We start from the raw sequence: 21,060 nt of genomic DNA on the forward strand, positions 1-21,060 counted from the left end.
CGTGCAACAAGCAAGCAACTGAGATCCAGTGCAGTAAAAGATTAGCTAACCCAAGAAAATGCACAGGAGGGCAGAACGAGGAAAAGAAGGGAAGTAGATGCCCCCCCCAAAAGAACCAAAACATAAAGCGATGCTTCATTTAACCAATGAGAAATCCAAAGGTCAAAGAATTAAAAAAAAAAAAGCACATTATTTTTCTCTTATCTATTTAGAAAACAACAAGGTTTACTAACAGCCATGGCTGGACAGGGTATGGAAAGTCAGCCTAGTAAGCTCTTGGGATAAACATTTATTCAAACAGCATTCCCTGACCACTGTAAATTCTTCAGATTAGCTACTGTTCAAGATGTCTGGAATGTACCAATGAGCCCCCCAGCAAAGATTCCTACTCTCATGGCTCTAACCACCTTGGAAAAAGAAAAACATCAACATCACAAGCAAGATGTACAATATGCTATGTGGTAATAAGCTAACAGAAAAAGACAAAGCAGTTCTGTTCTGTGGGAGGCAGGGCATGCAATGGAGCACATGAAGTGGTCTGGGTGGGTCACCAGGAGAAAGTACAAGCAAGCACACACTTCAGGAAGGTGGAGTTTAGCCACATAGGTGTCTAAGAGACAAGCCTTTCAGGCAGAAAGATTTGAAAACAAAACCTAAGTCAGGTTAGGACTGGAGAGGAGAGCAAAGTGGTACAACATCAGCACAACAGGAGCAGATGCTATGAGAGAAGCAGCCCCCACAAGGACTCAAGGGAGTGTGGGGCCAGATCCCAGGAGGCTGGCAAGACAGACACCACAGAGTGTTAGTGAAAGAGCCACTGAGGTGTTCTGCGGAAAGGGGAGAGACAATGTCATTTATATTTTAAAAGGTGCTCTTGATCCCCAATCAACAGGGACAGAAGCAGGGAGCTACTATGGAAGGTTAGTACAATTGATGATCCAGGTAGCAGGCAATGGTGGCCTGGACCCAGGCAGCAGCTGGTAGAAACTGTGAGAAATACCCAAATTCTAGATAGACTGGAGGGAGTGCATCGCTAGGGATCAAAACTAGGGCCTCACACATACCAAGAAGCACTATGCCACTCAACCCTAGCTTATAAAATGGATAGATTCTTAAAAGAAATGATAACTATGAACTTCTGACTGCTTGAATAGGGACATGAAAAAAAGAAAAGCCTCAGATGGGACACCAAGATCTTCTGAGGCTACCACTGCAGACGGTGGGCCACTCAGCTTTAGACATGCTACACTGGAAATATCCATGGACCATCAGGTGGAGACATAATGGAGTGTTGCACATAGACATCAGAAGTTTCATCAAGCAGTATGGCATTAAAACTTGGGAGTCATTGGCATTTGAACAGTATCTAAAGCCATGGTCCTGGGTGAGACTCTCAAGGGTGTGAGGCTGAAGACATAGACGAGAAGCCCAAGACTAAGCCTGGGCATTTCCAAAGTTACAAGATGCAGAAGACAGGAGGGACCAACAACCACTCAGAGAAGAGGCCAAGAGTAGGAGAGTCCAAACCTAAGGAGTTAAGAAACAACTAACGATCTACACCACAAACACTGTTGATGGGGTAGGGACAAGAAGGCCTGAGAGCTGGCCTTGGGATCTAGCTTTGGCAGAGTAGAGTGAATGAAGAAGGCTAAAATCAGAAAGAAATACTGTGGCATTACCATGCCACATTACAGATGTATGCAGCTTGACTCTGAACTTTAGTTTTAAGAGTGGGACCAAACTTGGAGGGCACCGGCTCCTCCAGATGTCTTCAGGAATTGTGCTAGAGTACTAGCTCACCCACACTTTTATTCTAATTTTTTTCTCCAGCATAAATTTTGGGGAACTACAAACTTGGACCCACCCTTATCTTATCAGACAATCTTGTCCTTTCATCCCTAGTCCTAAAACTTTTCATACACACAATGTCAAGTATTATTCTCAATCTTCACTGTTTTCAATGATGAGGCACTGCCTTTCTGTGCTTTGATTTGTATAATATGAATAAAAAACATTTAGGCAAACAAAATCTTTTTATAGTTCAATTTTTAAACCAAAATGTTTTAAAATGGGTTCCCAAAAGTTGGTAGAGGTTTTAAACATTTTTCTAACATGATATGCAAATTCTCTATTATTTTAGAGCTAAACACACAGCTGGTTTACCACCAACTATTTTAAGGTGTGGCATGCTTAAGGGTGGCTCCCATAAGTTTGTGGGAGCTTTTTAATTTTACATCTAGAGTGACAGTAAATCCTCTATTAACTTAGCACTAAGGAGGAACTGGTCTTGCCTCTTAGAGTTTTTTTGTGGAGTGGCAAGCTTAAGGGTGGTTCCCCTTCTCCTGTAGCCTGAAGCTTTAATGGGGGGTTCCTACCCAAGTTCATTGTTAATGGCAAAATAGAGATCCCTTAAATCAATCTTAAAATCTTTATATCACAAACCAAGTGATGATAACTTCTGTTGGTAATATTATATTCCTTATCTCAGGGGCATAATGCTGTTATTTTAAAGCTGCTTTTGTCTTCCTCTTCAACGCTCAGAGGGGCTGTCTGCCTCATGGGCATTCAGAAGCCATTTTGAGATAAACAAGCTTGGGTGTGAAGTAGGGGGGCCAAATCCTATCCCCAGGGTCAGCATCTCAGTGAGTTCAAACAGCACATGACAATCTATTAATACTTAAAAGGTATTTTCTTCTTTTAAAATTGAATCTACTGTGTTTTGCATTCAGAACAAGAAGTGACAAAAGTCTCAATGCTAGATTTGCAGAGTCTCCTTGATATCTCCAACTTTTCATAAATACATGAGTGCTTAACATTCATAGTCAAGAAGAATCAAGCCAACAAAAGCATTTGCCTGTACTAGCACCTAAACTGAGTTTCTCTCTAGTTACACTTGAAGTGACAAGATGTCTAGAGGCTTACACTCACAATTAGCTTGTGTCTGAAAAATGGAGGAAAACTAAGGTACCCTCACTCCTATAATGATATTCTCCATTAGAGGCCATTTTTATTCATTGGTTAAACTTCAAGCCAGGCTCGGATGCAGAAAATCAGAATTTTTTTCTTTGAAACCTCAGTCAAGCAGACATGAGCAAGGGGTGTCTCATTATCCCTCTGCCTAAATTTCCATTGTTTTACTTTCTAAAGCTTTGTATTTCTCCCCTTGTGAGTGACCATCAGGAGAGAGGCTTTGCCAGACGTAGCTGCTTATCTCACTGAACTTTCCTGTATCTCCTCTGTCTTCACTAGTGACCCTAAAGAAGGGAGAGTTTATTTGGAGTAGTTGTTGTCACTAATGTGACACTTTAACACACTATGACCTTAATGAATTTTTATTTAACTCAATTTTCACCTGGTTAAATTGATCCTGTCTATACAGGACTCACCATAAATCTTCTGGAGTAAATATTGGCCTCATACATATTATAGAAGTCAGCCAACTTCTAATGATTGTAAGTTAAGGGCAGTCTTGATTTCTTGTGGGTTAAATTGTTAAAATCCCCTTAAATGTTCCCTTTGACCTCTGTTTTTATATTTTTATGTGTAGACAGATATAACAGCAAGCAGTATGAATTCCTCTTCTGAAGAAGACTATCAGTTTAGCTCTCTGCATTAGAAAAACCATATTATAATTTGCCACGTGTAATTTTGGACTAAATACTAATTTAGAGAACTTGGAACACAGAAAACAGTAACATCTAAAAGAACTTGGAAGAAAGACAATCATCAGAATGTTTGTTCTTTTTAACCTACCCATGCCATTTTGATTAGAAAGTGAATTCAAGAGCAGCATGATGGCACAGAAACAAAACAGAGAGAGCAAAAGGATTCCAAATCTCAGAAAGAGACAGGCTTGGAGATACAGGTAGAAAGAGCCAGCATTTCCAACCTAGCAACTGCCAAACAAAGTAGAATACTTTTCTAAGTTAGTTTCTTCCATCACCTTTCGCCCCAGGGAAGAGAGCTCCATGGAAGGCAGGAGAACTAGGTAGAGGAGGTCCATGAGGTTCTATAACAATATTTTTCGAAGTACATTTTTTTTCTATTGATAAGCCTGTACATCTAATTTAATTTGGTTCTAAAGTGTTACATGCTTCAATTGAACTGTTTCTTAGCAGTAGCTTAACTAGTCATCTATTTTTTCCCAATATTCCAAATTAAGTGTACTATACCAGGGAAAATATTTCTGAGTAACATTTAAAGGTTCACAAATTTGCTTTGATGACATTTTACTTCCAATTCCTTTAAGTAAACTCATTTATTGCTGTGCATTTATACAAGACTCAGGAGATAAATCCACATAGTGAAAGTGGAAAGATGAAAATCAAAGTGAAAGTTTGAACACAGCTCCTTGTAGATTAGACCTGGTAAAGGGAATTTAAAAAGTGAATAAAGAATTATTAAAGCGCACTGTATGAACTATAAGAAAACCCCATGTTTGCTGTCATATCACTTATTCTTGTGCATTACAGAGACTGTCCAAAAATTTCCTTTTCCTTAGGACTTTTCCAGGTACCCAACCATTAATTAGCACTCTGGCACAAGTTATCCAGAAAAGCCTTGCATAGAGCATAGCAGTGCATGCTTTAATCCCAGCACTCAGGAGACAGAGCCAGGTGGATCTCGGTGATGTTGAATTCCAGGCTAGCTGGGGCTACAGGAAGACCCTGTCTCAAAAACAAAAACAACAAAAAGAAAAGAGAGAGAGAGAGAGAGAGAGAGAGAGAGAGAGAGAGAGACAGAAAGACACTGTCTCAAAAAAAAAAACAAAAAAAAAAAAAAAGAGAGAGAGAGAGAGAGAGAGAGAGAGAGAGAGAGAGAAGGAAGGAAGGAAGGAAGGAAGGAAGGAAGGAAAGAAAGAAAGAAAGAAAGAAAGAAAGAAAGAAAGAAAGAAAGAGAAAGAAAGAAAGCAGGCAAGAGAAAGAAAGCAAGCAAGCAGGGAGGCAGGGAGGCAGGGAGGCAGGGAGGCAGGAAGGCAGGAAGGCAAGAAGGCAGGAAAAGACAAAGAGAAGGCCTGGGCTCGCTGTCATGCAGTAAAATATGAATAGATTCAGGGACAGCTTCCTCAAGGACATAAGGATTGTGCTGAGATCTCTGGGAAGTACAGACATTAACTACAGGGTGCTGAGGATAAGAGAAACCTCCCACAAGGCCATTGGGCAGGATGCTAGCATCTGATGCCAAATGGCATACACATAAATAGCAATTCTGTAACTGGTACAAACTACGCAGATCTCTGAACATCCATCTTTTAATCTGTGTGTATGTTTGATGTGTGTATCATACATATGTGTGTATGTACCCGTGTGTGAGTGCAAATGCATTCAGACTACAGCACATGTGAAGGTCAGGAGACAACCTCATGTGTTGGTCCTCATATTCACCTGTTTGAGAGAGGTTATTGCTGTTCATTGCTATGTACCCCAGGCCAGCTGGCCCATAAGCTTCCAGGGACTTTCTTTACTCTGCCTTTCATCCAACCGTAGAAGTGCAGGGATTACAGACACATGCTATCAATTCTGACTTTATGTGAGTTTGGGTTATCTAAACTCAAAGTTCTCATCCTTTCACAGCAAGGGCTTTACCCGTTGAACCATCTCCCCAGTCCAGCAACTACATTTTAATCAATAGAACGGGCATGGCAGTACTGCTGGGGAAGGTAAGTGTGTGCCCCCCAAAGTTCCTGTGCTAGAAGCTCTGTCCCCATTGTGGTCATGCTGGGGAGCTTCCACCACCTCCCATAAAGGTGGGGTTTATGCAAGGCAAGTAAATCATAGAGGTGAATCACAGAAAGGATTGTTCCCACAAGCACAAGCTGTAATTAAAAAGAATAGGTTTGGTCCCTGAATCTCTCTGGATTCCTGCCTTATTATGTGGTCTGTCCCTCTTGCAAGTACCCCATTCTGAGGCCATCTACCAAAGAGTATAGTCAAAAGGCCCTAGAAGGGCCAAGGAGATGCTACCACCATGCTCCTAGAACTCCAGAACTAAATCTCCTTTCTTAATAAAGTATCCAGCTCCAGGTATCTTTATATAGCAACAAATCTAAGTACTGATCACATAGGATAGTCCCAAGGGTTAAATCAGTTATTTCTAAAGCTTGGAATGATGCCTCACTTTGCTGAACAACCTATGAAAGCATCTTTTAAATAAAAACAAATTTCATGCTCAAGCTTTAAGAAGACATATTACAAAACATTAGTCATCTTTCTGGACTACAGTCACAGAGAGAAAAGGGGTTTGCAGTAAGCAATAAAGACAGGCAGGACTGGGGAGATGGCTCAGTGGTTAAGAGCACACACTGATCTTCCCAGAGAACCCGAGTTTGTTCCCGGTATCCACATAATGAAGCTCACAACTGCCTATAAATTCAGCTCCAGAAGATCTGGCACCCTCTTCTGGACTCCATGGCACGTGCATTCATATGCACAAACCTACACACATATACATATGCACATAATTCAAAAATAAATCTTATAAAAAGACAGGCAGCCGGGGCTGGTGGTGCACACCTTCTATCCCAGCACTCGGGAGGCAGAGGCAGAGGCAGGCGGATCTCTGTGAGTTCAAGGCCAGCCTGGTCTACACAGTGAGTTCCAGGACAGCTGGGGTTACAGGGAGACCCTGTCTCAAAAAGACCAAAAAAAAAAAGACAGGTGAAGGTTAACATGAATTTGGCAAAGAATGAAATAGAGAGTTGAAGTGCTTAGACTCTGATCCAGGTCAGGAGGGAAGAAAAGAATAATGACAAAACCATGTCTTCAAAGAGCTTAACTGAGAGATGCCTAGAGGGTCAGCAAAGCACACAAGCACACTTCTGGGCATACTTCTTGTGAGAGTCTTGCCAGAAAGATCTGATTAAAGGGAAGAGACCTGTTCTGCACATAGGTGGCACCATCTCACAGGCTGCAGGCCTGAACAGAATACAAGAGGGAAAAGGTGCAAGCTAACACAGGTGTTCTCCCCTCCCTCCCTCCATCCCACCCTTCCTGCTTCCTAGATGCCCTGATGAGAGATCCTTTGCTCTCACATGTCCTCCTCACCATGATGGACCAAAACCATGAAAAAAGTAAGCAAATTTTCCTTTTAAATTGCTTTCTTAGATATCTGTCACAGAGACAGAAAAAGCATAGATAATGTAACAAGTATTTGCAAGGACAGTAATAATGTGGGTGACGTTAATGTTATGGGTTGCAATATACTGATATGCTAGACTATGCAAACTCTGTGCCAATAAGTTACCATGTATTTTGTATCAAAATCCAAACTAGAGCTCCAGAGAACCAATCACTTGTCATTAACACTGAACACCAAAATCATGGACTCTACAAAATTCTACAAATGAGAGAGACAATACTAATCTTTTGGAGATAACTGCAAGTAGCTTTCACATGCCCACCAAGGTACCAGTGTTGGACATAATCATACACTAGAAATGCCCAGTTACAGCATACTGTGTTGTCTTTCTGCAATAATTGCTCAGAATGGGTCCAACAGACAAAAATGTCCACTCAAATGATTCTATCAACCCTTTTGGATGGCTACACCCCTGAGTTTCATAGTGACAGTGGAAAACCATTCATTCAATATAAGATCACCACTCTATGAGTATTCTTTGAGACAAACCGGTATTTGGAGACCTTGGCTATATTCAGAAATAGCGGAAACAGCAATATAATTCATCTCAAGGAGAATTCTTTTCATTGCTCCCCTTTGGGGGCTTTTAGTATTAGTTTGCCCAGCAATTTTTAAGAGTCCTTAATATAACTAACAAATTCATAAGAAAATTTGTAGTTTCCTATTAATTGTATAAAAGTGTTGATAGTTTCATCTCCAATTCCAAACGCTGTGTTTGAGCTAGGTGTGGTAACTCACACCTTTAATCCCAGACGAGGCAAGCAAACCTCTGTGAGATGGTGACCAGCCTGATCTACATGGCAAGTTCCAGGCCAGTGGGAGATATAGGGAGACGCTGTCTCAAAAACAAAACAAAACAAAACAAAACAAAACAAAACAAAAAAACCAAGGGCTATGTTAATTAAAGGAAAAGATCTTGGAATTGAGCAAGCCTATCTTTCACATAAGGATATAACATACTCCAACTGCATCAATCAAGAACTTACATTGGGGTTGGGGGGACGCTCACAAATGTGAGGTGTGGTGCTGTGCACTTGTAATCTCACAGCTGGGGCACTGGAGACAGGGATCTCCAGATCTGTCTGGTTGGCAGCTAGCCTAGTCTAACTGGTGATGTTCAGACCAATGAGAAAGCCTGTCTCAAAGGGAACAGACAGCCTTGCTGAAGATGATATTTAAGGTTGTCTTCTGGGCCACACACACACACATATGCATACACATGCACACATATATATGCACACATGTGTTAAGGTTAAAAAAAAAAAAAAAAAAAACTTCCATACTTCCACCAAAAGGGTCACAAAAAGGTTTCCTTGTTTGGTAGCAACAACTTCACAAAACTAATCTTTAAGATAAAAATTAACTTCTGGATCATTAAGAAAGGGTGGGGGAGGGAAGGAGAAGGAATAGGAGGAAAGAAGACCAGAGACATTTGTATTTCCTACACAGACAAGAACAGGTGATAATGCTTTACGAAAGTGGAAGACTACTAGAGCTGTCATGTTGTCAAAAGACCAGGAGCCATCTTTTCATCAAGATAACTAGAAAGTGAGGACAAGCCATCTGCGCCAAATCAAAGGAGCCCAAGAGTAAAGCAGAAAGCCACAATGCTTCTTCCCAAGTGCTGGAGGTTTGGAAAGCAAACTACATAGCAAATCGGGTGGGCTGGGCTTTCACTAACACAGCTATGTGGAGGTGATTTGTTTCTGGTACTGTAGACTTGAAGCTTGGAAGAAAATACATAAGAGGACTGAGCAAAGCTAAAACTCCACAACTGAGAACGACCATGTTTCAAATCAGAAGAGCCCAACACAGAGCACCAGGGTTCAAAGGAGACAGGGATGCTGGGAGGGCAACTGGGGGGACTCGGGTATAGTTAGGGAAGGAGTAGAACTTCATGTTCCAACTGATTCTGTAAAGGATCATTGTGACACCGAGACTGTCCATCCAGCTGGTAACCTCTACTCCTGGACATAACAACAACACAGAGTGTGAGAAAGAGATGAAGCTTCATGAGCTCTGTGTTCAGTCTGAGTAAAAAGAACATCAGTTGAGACAGGTAAGTACAAGGTCGATCACAGGAGGTTAAACAGGAGGTATTTTTAGTAGACACATAACTGAACTTTAAACAAATATTTGGAATTCATAGAAAATACACTAGTAAAATCCTTCTATGGAGTTTTCTAATGGGAGACTCCATCCATGTTTTAGACATTACCTAGAGGTACACAATCAGTCTAACCTGGGAATGCTATCTCCCAACACAAGAACTAACAACAAAAGCAGAAATGAGATCCAAACCCCCAAGGAGCCTAATTCAGCATTAAAATTTAATAAAAAGAAAAAAATTAAAAATCAAAACAGAAAGTATTTCAAACTCTTGCTTATTTTAATCTTGGCCCTCATTTCAAAAAAATTTAAAAACCAAAATGATGTGTTGTTAAACATCTATAATCTTAGCACTCAGGTTGAGTCAAGGGATCAGGAGTTCAAGGCCAGCCTTAGCTAGATGAGACCCTATCTCAACAAACAACAAAAATGGGGTGGGGAAAGTTAGGGAGATAGCTTAGTCAGTGAGAACATGAGTTTGATCCCCAGAACCCACATAAAAAATACCAGATATAACAGTATAAAACGTGTAATACCAGTGCTGGAGAGGTGGATATAAATGGGCGCTCATTGGCCAGCCAATGGCCTAGCCCATCAGTAAGCATCAGGCCAATGAGGTCTTGTCTTTAAAAAAAAAACTGTATTGGAGCTGGAGACATGGCTCAGCAGTTAAGAGCATTGGCTGCTCTTTGCAGAGGACCTACGTTTGGTTCCCAGGATCCACGTGGTGGCTAACTACCATCTGCAACTCCATTTCCTGGGGCTCCTACGCCCTTTCCTGGCTTCCACAGGCAATGCATGCATGGGTACCCTTACATACATACAAGCAAAACACTCATGGATGTAAAATTAAATTAAATAAATAGTGAACAACACCTGAGAAATGACACCTCAGACTGACCTCTGGCCTCCAATACAGAGCACATGCACACAAACACAGTGATAGAGAATGTCAAACATACCTCACTACTTCCACAATGCTTGTGTGTGTGTGTGTGTGTGTGTGTGTGTGTGTGTGTGTGTAGTATGTGCACATGTGCATGAAGGTGCATATACAAATATGCATGCATGCATGCAGAGGCCAGATGTGAACACTGGGTGTCTTCCTCAATCTTCCCCAACATATATTATGACATGAGAGACAGAATCTCTCACTGAACCTGAGCTTGGCTAGACTGTAGCAAGTCCCAGGGGTCTAGAGGACCGGCTGTGTCCACCTTCCCAAGTGCTAGGGTTACAGAAGCATGCCACCATGCCCTGCATGGCAGGCACTTTATCGACAGAGCCATTTCCCTGGCCCTCCACATTCCTTGTTAAAGAAATAAATCCAGGCTACAACCAAATATATAAGGTGTCATGGTATACACTGTAAATATTATGAAAACTTGAGGAGAAAGATTATAAAACATAGATTCATCTATACAAACTGCATAGAGATTTTTTTAGGGTATTTCATTTTCTACTGCTTTTTCATTATATTCAATCAAATATAACTTACTGCTACTAATTCAAAGGAAATTAATATAATGCTAAAATGCAGTGATGATTCTCAAAACAATGACAGACCTAAGCCCTGAAGTGTTAGAAAATACAGAAGCACAAGTAGAGGAACCTTCCAGCTCCAGAAAACCACTTCTGTAAAAATACAACACTCTGAACAAGACAGCAGCGGCTCCTAAGAGAATAGATGGCTCAGAGTTTGATGAAAGTCTCCCCACGGTGAACAATTCACTCCACTTGCAGATTCCAGATGCTCTACATTCCTGACATCACAGTGGAAACATTTGCTGGTAGTCTAGAGGAATTTAATACCACCGTTCTTGTCATTTCCCTCATAGCTTCATTATTAGAGCAGGTCTGGGGAAGCCATAAGTTATGTTAAATGATAAAAAAGATGTCCTCTGTGTTCAACCAAAATGTTTAGAAATCATATAGGAAAAGACTTGGGAAACAGAAAGGACTATGGATTCACTATTTTTTCTTAGTTTTCATATTTGCATTCTGTATAATATGGGCAGGCACTAGACCAAACCTTTTCACTATAACCTGGGGCTAATAACCACTAAAGAACGTATATCAACGCCCAAAACAACACTGTTAAATTTTATGGTGCTAATAAAATGGGACATCGAGTAAATTTTCCACGTTCTTAAAGGTAAAATAATCAGTAGTATTTAGTGCTGGTATACCAGGAGTTGATTTTTCTCATTTAAAGTATGTTTTATTTCCAAAGTACTTATACGACTAAAATACTTGCATTCAACAGAAACATTCTCCTTATTAACACTGTCCCTCAACTTCAAACAACTTATTGAAGCATTTGGCACACCGAGTTTTTAAATATGCAGAAACATTTAAATAATTACAATATTGTAGTTTGGTTAATAATGGTAACAGGCAATTCGTACAATTTTCTTGAAGTCTATAAAGTCAGGGTATTTTTACAGAAAGCCAGTACACACAAGCCTATAGAACTTCCATTTTTAGAAGCTTTCCGTAAATTCTAATTTGTAATTTACTCTTGTCAGTTGCCTGTAGCTTCCCACAAAGTACTCAGAAACCACCAAAACAAAGGTGATAGTATTTTAATTTTTTTTTTTAAAGTCCTCACTAAAAGATACAGACAGGAAAACGAAAATTACTTCTAAACACCCATAGCTGCTGTTTACAAAAGTAAAGCTGTCCTTTACACATTTGCATTATATCAAACCAGTCGAAGAGTCAACGGAGGCAATTAGTCGGCTGTAGAAGTTAAAGCATTGCATCAGCTGTGTGGTAGGACAGGACTTCTCCAATTTATTTTGGTACTTATCATGTACTTACAACTGAGAATGACATGTCTCTAAGCCGAGTCAAATAGAAAGCTGAATTGGACCACACATCTTACCCTACACTGCACCACACATCTTACTGTTTACTGCACCACACATCTTACCCTACACTGCACCACACATCTTACCCTATACTTTCAAATGGTTCAAGTGCAAGAAAAGTTCCTGGCACAGCACCAGGGATAGAAGCACCTTTAATTTTGTCTCTTTAATCCTTCACAATGTCACAAAATACCTGCAACCTGGCAGTGCAACGGGTGAATTCCTAAGCTACCCCCTATCATCCCACAGGTATAGGGACCCACTGCCAATGAAGAAAAGATACTGTACAATAATAAAAACTAAGGTACTGCCATATACAGATTTTGATAATAAATAATCTAAGCTGCGAAAGTATTTTATTTGTGTTAAAAATAACAAATTGATGGTTTATACCTGGTAACAACCAAGTAAACACTTCCAGACCTTTTATAACCCATACTCAAGTCTTTTCTAAACAGGTGAAATTTTGCTTACAGGAAAACTCACAGCTACATGGGAATGTAAATTCTCTCCTCAAAAGATCAAAAGAATGGCTGGGAAAACTAAGGCTACATAGAAAACAATATAAAACGAGGGCACATCTTCAAGTCAGGTAGGCAGGGAGGACATTCTAAAAAGGGCACTGAACTTCAGGATTGTAGTTTTAATGAAGTCCAATAAACTAGATGTGTTCATTTCGAATAATCTTACTACATCCAAATTATGTCATTAAGATTTATTCAATTCAGTGTGACATTCTTCTCCAGGTATTGAAGAGGGTAGTCTTTCCAAATTCTCTAACTTGTCAAAAAGAAAAAGGTAAACATACAGGCATCACATGTCCTGAGATTGTGCTAAATTTTAAAAGGGGGAAAAACTTACTTTGTGACAATTAAAGCTATTACAATACAAAACCCAGTGACCTGGCTAATTTTAGTAATATGTACCACACATGTAAGTATAACCATGTACCTGAAATGTAACTATAAAATATCATCCAATATAACTTTTGTTTACTTCATAAGACCACAAAATGATTAATTTACTTGTTGCTCTTTACTTTTTAGATCTCTGTACGTATATGATGTGTGTACATGTATTTGTGTGTGTGCCTATATTTGCATGCATGCATGAGTACGGCTACATATGTGTCACAGTGCACATGTGGAGATCGGAAAACAAATGGATGTCAGTCCTCGCTTTCCACTTTGTTTGAGACAGTCTTTGCTATTGCTGCTGTTTGCCACGCCTTGAGCCAGGCTAGCTGACTCTTGAGCTTCTGAGAATTCACCTGTCTCCACCTCTGATCTAGTCATGAAAGCACTAGGATCACAGGCATGCACTACTGTGCCTGGCTTTACAAGGAAAACTCAGGTCCCTCAGGCCTGTCTGGCAAGCTTTACCCACTAAGCCATGTTCCTTGGCCCTCTCTTAATTTGAAAGACACTTATTATAGCATCTTCTTCTAGAAGAGCCTAACAAATCCCCCAGGCCCTGCAAGTGCTCATCAGTACTCTTCTGATAATGCCCACTCATGTTTGCTTACTGTCATTTGTTTTGAAAACAAAACAATCAACACTTCATACAATTACAGCTATACAGAGCCACGTATCCTACTGACTAAAATAAATCAAAGACTTAGAATTAGTTCAGAAAAGCATCACAATAGTAATTAGAATAGTAATGCAAGGGACTGGAGAGATGGCTCAGCCATTAAGAACACTGGCTGTTCTTGCAGAAGACCAGGGTTCGAATCCCAGCACCCACATGGCAGCTAACAACTGTCTGTAACTCCAGTTCTGGGGGTTCTAAGGCATTGCACAGCATGGGTGCACTTACCTACATGCAGGCAATACATGCATACACATAAAATTAAAAAATAATAAAATATTTTTTAAAAAGAATAGTAATGGAATCACAGATTTTCCCAAATGCCTTTTTGTTCACAGAAAACGGCAAGCTCGTAGCTACATGCCTGGCAACCTTGCTCTGCTATGAAAGAACTGTGAAGACTGGAAGTGTGACTCTGTCACATTGGTGCAGTATACGGCTTTCTGGTACAGTACACAGCTTTCTGGACAGTACACGGTTTTCTGGACAGTACACAGCCTTCTGGACAGTATATGGGTTTTTCTGGTACAGTATATGGCTTTCTGGAAGTATACAGCTTTCTGGGATACCAGAAGAAAAGAGCAAGTTCAGACTTACTTTTCTATAATGAAATGAATTATCAAGAGGAAAAGTGGTCACAGTGTAGCTTTGATTTTGTTTCGAAGGTTTGGTTTAGTTTAGTTTTTGAGGCGTAGCCCAGGTTGACCTCAAACTCATGCTCTTTCTGCCTCAGTCTCCCAGGTGCTGGGCTTATAGATGTGTCCATCACACCTGGCTAGTTTACAAGGGTCTGTTTGTTCATAAGTGAACAGTAATATAGAACTTTCATAACCACGACACTGACAGAACACGCAGCAGCAACTGTCATTATTTCAAATGGCTGCCAAAACCTGCAGCATATTCAATAGCCTCAATAACTTGAATCTATCACTTTAAGGATAAAAGCATTGTGATTTTCATGTCAAAAGGAAAGTTAGGAGTTCCTACCCAGATTCATCTATGACACAAATTGCCACAATGTTAGACAGAACTCTTTTTAAAAAAAATAATTTATTGAGAATTTTATACATGCATATAAGGTGTTTTGATCAAATCCATGTCCACTCCCTCCTCTCCAACTCCTCCCATATCTCCTCATCACTTTTTTCTGATATCTTTCATGTACTCTTTCTTCTTCTTTGATTTATTTATTTATTTTTATGGGGCTCTGGCTACACTAACATTCCCCCGTCTGAAGAAGTATCCCTAAAATCTTTTAAGGATTAGATACAAGCTCCCAAATACTTTTGACATTTTATAGAGAATATATATTTCTAAGAGAAAACAACACTGGCATCTACAAGAGATCAGGTAGAGTTCAAAACAGAATAAAACACAAGAAATGATGATGAAACGTTTCAAATATTACGTAAACTGAGTCAACACAGCAGCTGCGGGGCTTGAGGGCAGCAAGTTCCCCTAGAGATAAAATGCTGTCAAATGGCATCGCATGCTACAGAGAAATGTCTTATAGAAGAGTCAAGCAACACTGCAAGTATCACTGTTGACTTATTGTAAGAAACTGGCGCAGGCACCCCAAACTTCAGCAACTAATACCTTCACCAGTTCCCAGCCATCTCCAGCAAAACCACTGACTCTTTCAGGCTTAGAAGGATCCTTAGTATTTTCAGCAATAAAATATTTTTAATTAATATACATCTTGACAAAAAAACAACTCAGGAGAAGGGGTTTGCTTTAGCTCCCAATCCCAGGCTCAGTCCATCAGAGCAGGGAAGTCAAGGCAGGAACTTGAAGTAACTAGTTACATCCACAGTCAAGAGCTGAGAGGAACAAGTGCCTGGGTGCTTAGTGCTAGGCCTGCATTCCCTACTCTTATCCAGTTCAGAGCAAAAACCCAGGGAGTGGTGCCACCCACCTTGGGTGGGTTTCCCATCTCAACTAGCAGAATCAAGATAAACCCCACAGACAGGTCAACCTAAACTCGGTAATTCCTCATTAAGAATCTTTTCCACGGTGATTCTTGGGTGTGTAAAGTTGACAAAACGCGCCATCAGCAAACATGTACACTGTAAATGCAATCACACATCAAAGAAACACAGAGTAGTGTAAGCATTTCCTCTAGCCACAGTGGGAGGCTGAAACACCACATGACTCACTGCCAAATGTGTTCTACTACAGTGGTTTAGGACCAAATCTACAGTGGCTCTGAGGCGCTGAGGTGTGCCTATACAGAACGTTTGAATGACTTAGTAAGTTTGACCTAATAGAAACACAGAGTATTATATCTACTGCTAAAATATATGCAACACTTCCTGAAACTGACCGCATGTCAGGCCATAAAGTAAAGAAATTCTCAAAGACTAAAACACTGTGATTTCAGCTTTCTGACTACAAAGTGATTACATTAGAAAATCAATAACAAGAAGACAAATGGAAAACAAAAGCTTTATTTGAATATTTGACTTCTAAATAAGGACTGAAGAGATGGCCCTGTGGTTGAGAGCACTGGCTGCTCTCACAGAAGACCCACGTTTGGTTCCCAGCACTAACATGGTGGCTTACAACTGTCTATAACTCCAGTTCCAGGGTATACAATACCCCCTTCTAGTCTCCAAAACCACTCATAAACATAAAATAAAAATAAATAAATCTCAGAAAAAGACTCTAAATATATAATTTGAAATAATTCTAATTAGTAAAAACTCAATGAAATTAGAACAAAGTTGGGGCTGGCAAGATGTCTCAGTGTAAAGTGCTTGCTGTACAAGCCTGACAACCTGAATTCCATCCCTAAAACCCATGTGGAAGGAAAGAACCAACTCTCAAATGTTCTCTAACCTCCAGAGATACTCCCCCAACTCTCACATGCACAGACATGCAAACATCATACACAAACATACAAATACATAAAATAAAAATAACTCTGTAACAAGGTGGATGGCTCTTGCTGAACAATACCTAAGATTTGCCTGTGGTCTCCACATGCACACACATTCGTGTACATATGTGTACCAGACATGATCCTGCACACACAAAAACACCTCAGTAATAACAAAGAGACTAAAGAAAATTGACAAAACCCCTAACAATTGAGCAGGGATCATAAAAGGAGCAAAAATATGACTGTCAGGCTCCAGACCACGAACATAGAAACTACAGACATGAAATAACCAGAGTATTAGCAATTTTGTTTCACAAAAAGTTCAAAGATTTTGATAAAATGGGCTGCGTCTTAGAAAAACATAAATCATCAAAACTGACCCAAGAAGGCTGGAATATTCTTAAAACCTTTAAGCTGAGCCAGGTGTTCTCATGCCCACCTTTAATCCCAGACTTGGGAGAAAGAGGCAGGCAGGTCTCTGTGAATTCTAGGCCAGCCTGGTCTACATAGCAAGTTCCAGGTTGGCTAGGGCTATAAAATGAGACTATCTCAAAAACAAACAAAAAAACCCAACAATAACAACAACAAAAATATCTTCCAAGCTAAATAATAAAAAGGAACATTTTTCCAGACCCAAGTGTCCTAACAGGTACGTTCTGCACTAGTAAAAATTAATTTCAATATTTCACAAACTCCTCCACTGCCAAAGAAGAGGGAAGAATCCTCCCATTGCCAGTATGATGCTACTTTGAAATGGGACTTTAAAAAATGAAAAGGGGTTACCCAAATTACCAATAGGGAATCGGGACGCAGACCACTCTGGCTTCTTCCATGCTGAACAGGGACAAAGGGTAAGGCAACTGGAGTACCCCCTCAGTGGGTCTATCTAAAAGACTCCCAAATTGCATAACTCTTATCTGTAGGGAGAAAAAAAAAGTTCTTGACTGGTGAATAGGGGATGTGAAGAGGAAGTAAAGGCAAGAGTAGTTAGCATTAAAAGTTCTAGACAGGGAACTAGAAAAAAGTCAGAACAGGGCAATTTTCAAATGTTCATATGAGAGTCCACTGGAGTTTCTTGACAAGGGCTTCCAAAAGCATCCCTCTATTGCGTTCTTCCTCATTTTTCTTTTGTCTGCCAAGGCTGGACTTAGAGTGAGACTGTCAATGCTACTAAAGGCATTTTATCCAGAGAACTCTTGGAAACATTAAGAACTACTTGGGGTCTACAGACTGCAGTGTTGATGGCACCATCCCCATGGCAACAGATGTGACACCAACAGTCAGATAGGCAGGGAGTACAACAGAAAATACTTCAATAAAGGGTAATTTGGAGAAAGTGGGGTGGAGGGCCAGGGACAGGAAAATAAATAGATCAAACTGAAAAGAAGGGGGGGGCGAACAGGAAAATAAACAGAGCAAACACGACAAAGAAGCAATTTTCAAATAATCTCCTTGAGAACCAGAACTAAACCCAGGTCTGCTCTCTCTCACCAACGGTAATCAATACTGTAAGGAAGGTCCCAGGTGCTGGTACTGCCAGTCAGGTGCAAAGGGCCATTCTCCCAGGTCAGAAGGAACAGCAGGACAACTGTGTAGCAAAAAATTAATTCAGAACCCTACCTCATTCCTTACAGAAAAACCTAAAGTACTAAAACCAACACCCCCCAGAGAGAAGGGAATAACTTCACAATGACATGTAAAGGAAACATTTGATGAAAAAAAAAAAAAGAAAGAAAAAGAAAAGAGATCGTAATCCTGAAGGAAAATAGTACTCAACAACATGGAAATTAGTAACTTCTGGGCGTGGAGCAGGGAGAACAGCATGCAGAGTGAGAAGGCAAACCACAGAATACATAATAGAGAGTGGTATTTGGAAGAATCTAATTAAGGACAAGCTGCCATTGAAGATAAATTTAATTTGGGTTTAGTGGGAATGTAATTATGTAGTGGGATCAGTCGCATAGTTCCTTAGTGCTGTCTATGTTTAACTTACTGTTAGCCACCCAGTGGAAAAACATGTTGAGGATTACTACAAGAGCCTACACGCTGGCTTAGTTGGCTTCCTAACACAGGATGCAGGTCGAGTGTGGACCGTTACACGACCATGTTCTACAGCCTCCAGGACAGACCAGAAAGAGCCAGGACCAAGTCACCAGGCCATTAAACTCAGCAGAATTTTAAAATTGTTCACCACACAGTCTAAGCTCATTTAGATCTAGACACAATGAAAATTCTCTCTTGTCAAGAAGATTCAATAATGTGCCACTGATCATATTCTTGCTACTAGATCAAGCAAAGTCAAACATACCAGAAGTTTTGTGGGATGTTGAATGTAGTTTGTATCATTTATCAATGGGGAAAAAAAAGAGTTTACAAGTAACATAAGGATTGGATTGCTTTTCTCATATATAAAGAGGGCTAGAAAGATGGCTCTGTGGCTAAGAACACTTAATGCTCTTCCAGAGGGCTCAAATTTTGATCCCAGCACCCCCACCAGACAGTTCATAACCATCTGGAACACTAGCTCCAAGGGATCTGATGCTCTCTTCTGTCTTCTGCAGGTACCTGCACACAGATGGTACACACACACACACACACACACACACACACACACACACACACATAAATAAATAAATCATATTTTAAAGAATAAAACATCTAAAGAAGTAATCAAAAATTAAGACAGCTGGGGGCTGGAGAGAAGACTCAGCAGTTAGGAACACTGGCTGTTCTTGCAGAGGACCCATGTTGGAATCCCAGCACCCACATAGTGGCTAACAACCATCTATCTGTACAGTTCTAGGGGACCTGATGCCTTCTTCTGTCCTCTGTGGGTACTGCATGACATGGGTGCACTTACATATATGCAGACATAACACTCTTACCACAAAATAAAAATAAATTAAAAAATTTTTTTTAGAAATTAGACCACTTAGGCTCAATGGATAAAGTGTTTGCCATGAACTCTGAATGACATCAGTTTGAATCCCCAGAACCCACATAAAAAGAGCCAGATACAGTATCATAAGCCTCTGTAATTCCAGAAAATGAGAGGGGGACAGAGGACTGCCAGAAGCTCGAGGACCCACACACTAGTGTGTGCAGTGTGGAAAAGAGCCCTGCCTCAAACAAGGTGAAGGTGAGACTAGATACTGAGGTTGTCCTCTGACCCCCACACACATGATACATACACACCCACACAAAAATAAACAAAAATTGTAGAAGAGAAAGCATTATAAAAGCACATCAGGTTGTTAAATTAACTCAATTATGGTTTTTTTTCCTAGATTTTAAAGTAATTTTCTGGGGGCTGGAGAGATGGCTCAGTGTTTAAGAACACTGGCTGCTCTTAGAGAGTACCCAGGTTCAGTAGTACCCATATGGCAGCTAACAACCATCTATAACTCCAGTTCCAGGGAATCTAATTCCATCTTCTGGCCTCTGAAGGCATTGTGTAACACAGCTGTACTTATATACATGCAGGCAAAATAAAAATCAATCAATCAAAAAATAATTTAATAAAAAGTAAAAATAAAATGCTGTTCCCCCTGGAATGTAAAATATTTATTATTTATAACCACTTTTCTTTTTTTAATTTTATGTGTATGTATGTAAGTGCATCTATGCCATTCAATGCCTGTGGAGGTCTGAAGAGGGCATCAGATTCCCCTGGAACTGGAATTACGGGCAGCTGTTACATCAAACTCAGTTCTTCTGCAAGAACATGCAGTGCTCTTCAATGTTGAACCACCTCTCCAGCCCCCTCTATCCACTTTTTCTAAAGAGTTTTTATTGTCTATGGCCATACTACCATGAACATACTCAATCTCATCTAAAGAGGTTTATTTTTTATGTGTATGAGTGTTTGCCTACATGTATGTATGTATACAACATACATACCTAGTGCCTGAGGAGGCAAAAAAACAGACATCAGATCCCCGGAACTGGAGTTATATGTATATATGTATACAATGTGCATGCCTAGTGCCTGGGGAGGCCAGAAGAGGATGGTTGTGAGCTGCCTGGGAACCAAATTCAGGTCCTCTGCAAGAACAGTGAGCAAACAACCTCTGAGCCATCTCTCTAGCCCCCATAGCCACCTAATTGATTGTATAACATTTTCTCATCGTAAGATTCACCTTCAGCCTATGAAAATAAATATGGTTCAATTCCATCTAGAAAATTCAAGATTTAACAAAATTATACCATATTTCCAAGGACTACTTAGGCAAAGCATAAACCACATAGCATGGTGTTCAACAGGAATCTTCATCAGCCCCCAGCCCCATCTTTCAAGAGCTATAACTAAGAAGTGGGTGCTTTCAAGCTGTTCAATTTCCTAACCTAAGTGGCAGTCACATGGATGCTGGCATTGTAAGTTCTTTTAAAACAGTACTCACAAAAGTTTTAGGTTCATTTCTGTATATACATTTCACATTATATGTTTCTATAAGTCATATTTAATGGAAT

At 40.2% G+C, this 21,060-nt stretch overlaps 1 protein-coding gene across 2 annotated transcripts in view; it reads right to left on the minus strand.

The window, feature by feature from the left end:
* The window catches only part of Mpp7 (membrane palmitoylated protein 7), a 256,471-nt gene that overhangs the window by 141,271 nt on the left and 94,140 nt on the right, over positions 1-21,060 (minus strand). The window lies entirely within an intron of this gene.

Source organism: Nannospalax galili, unplaced genomic scaffold, assembly GCF_000622305.1.
Source record: "Nannospalax galili isolate Female #2095 unplaced genomic scaffold, S.galili_v1.0 scaffold43, whole genome shotgun sequence".
Classification (NCBI taxonomy): Eukaryota; Metazoa; Chordata; class Mammalia; order Rodentia; family Spalacidae; genus Nannospalax; species Nannospalax galili.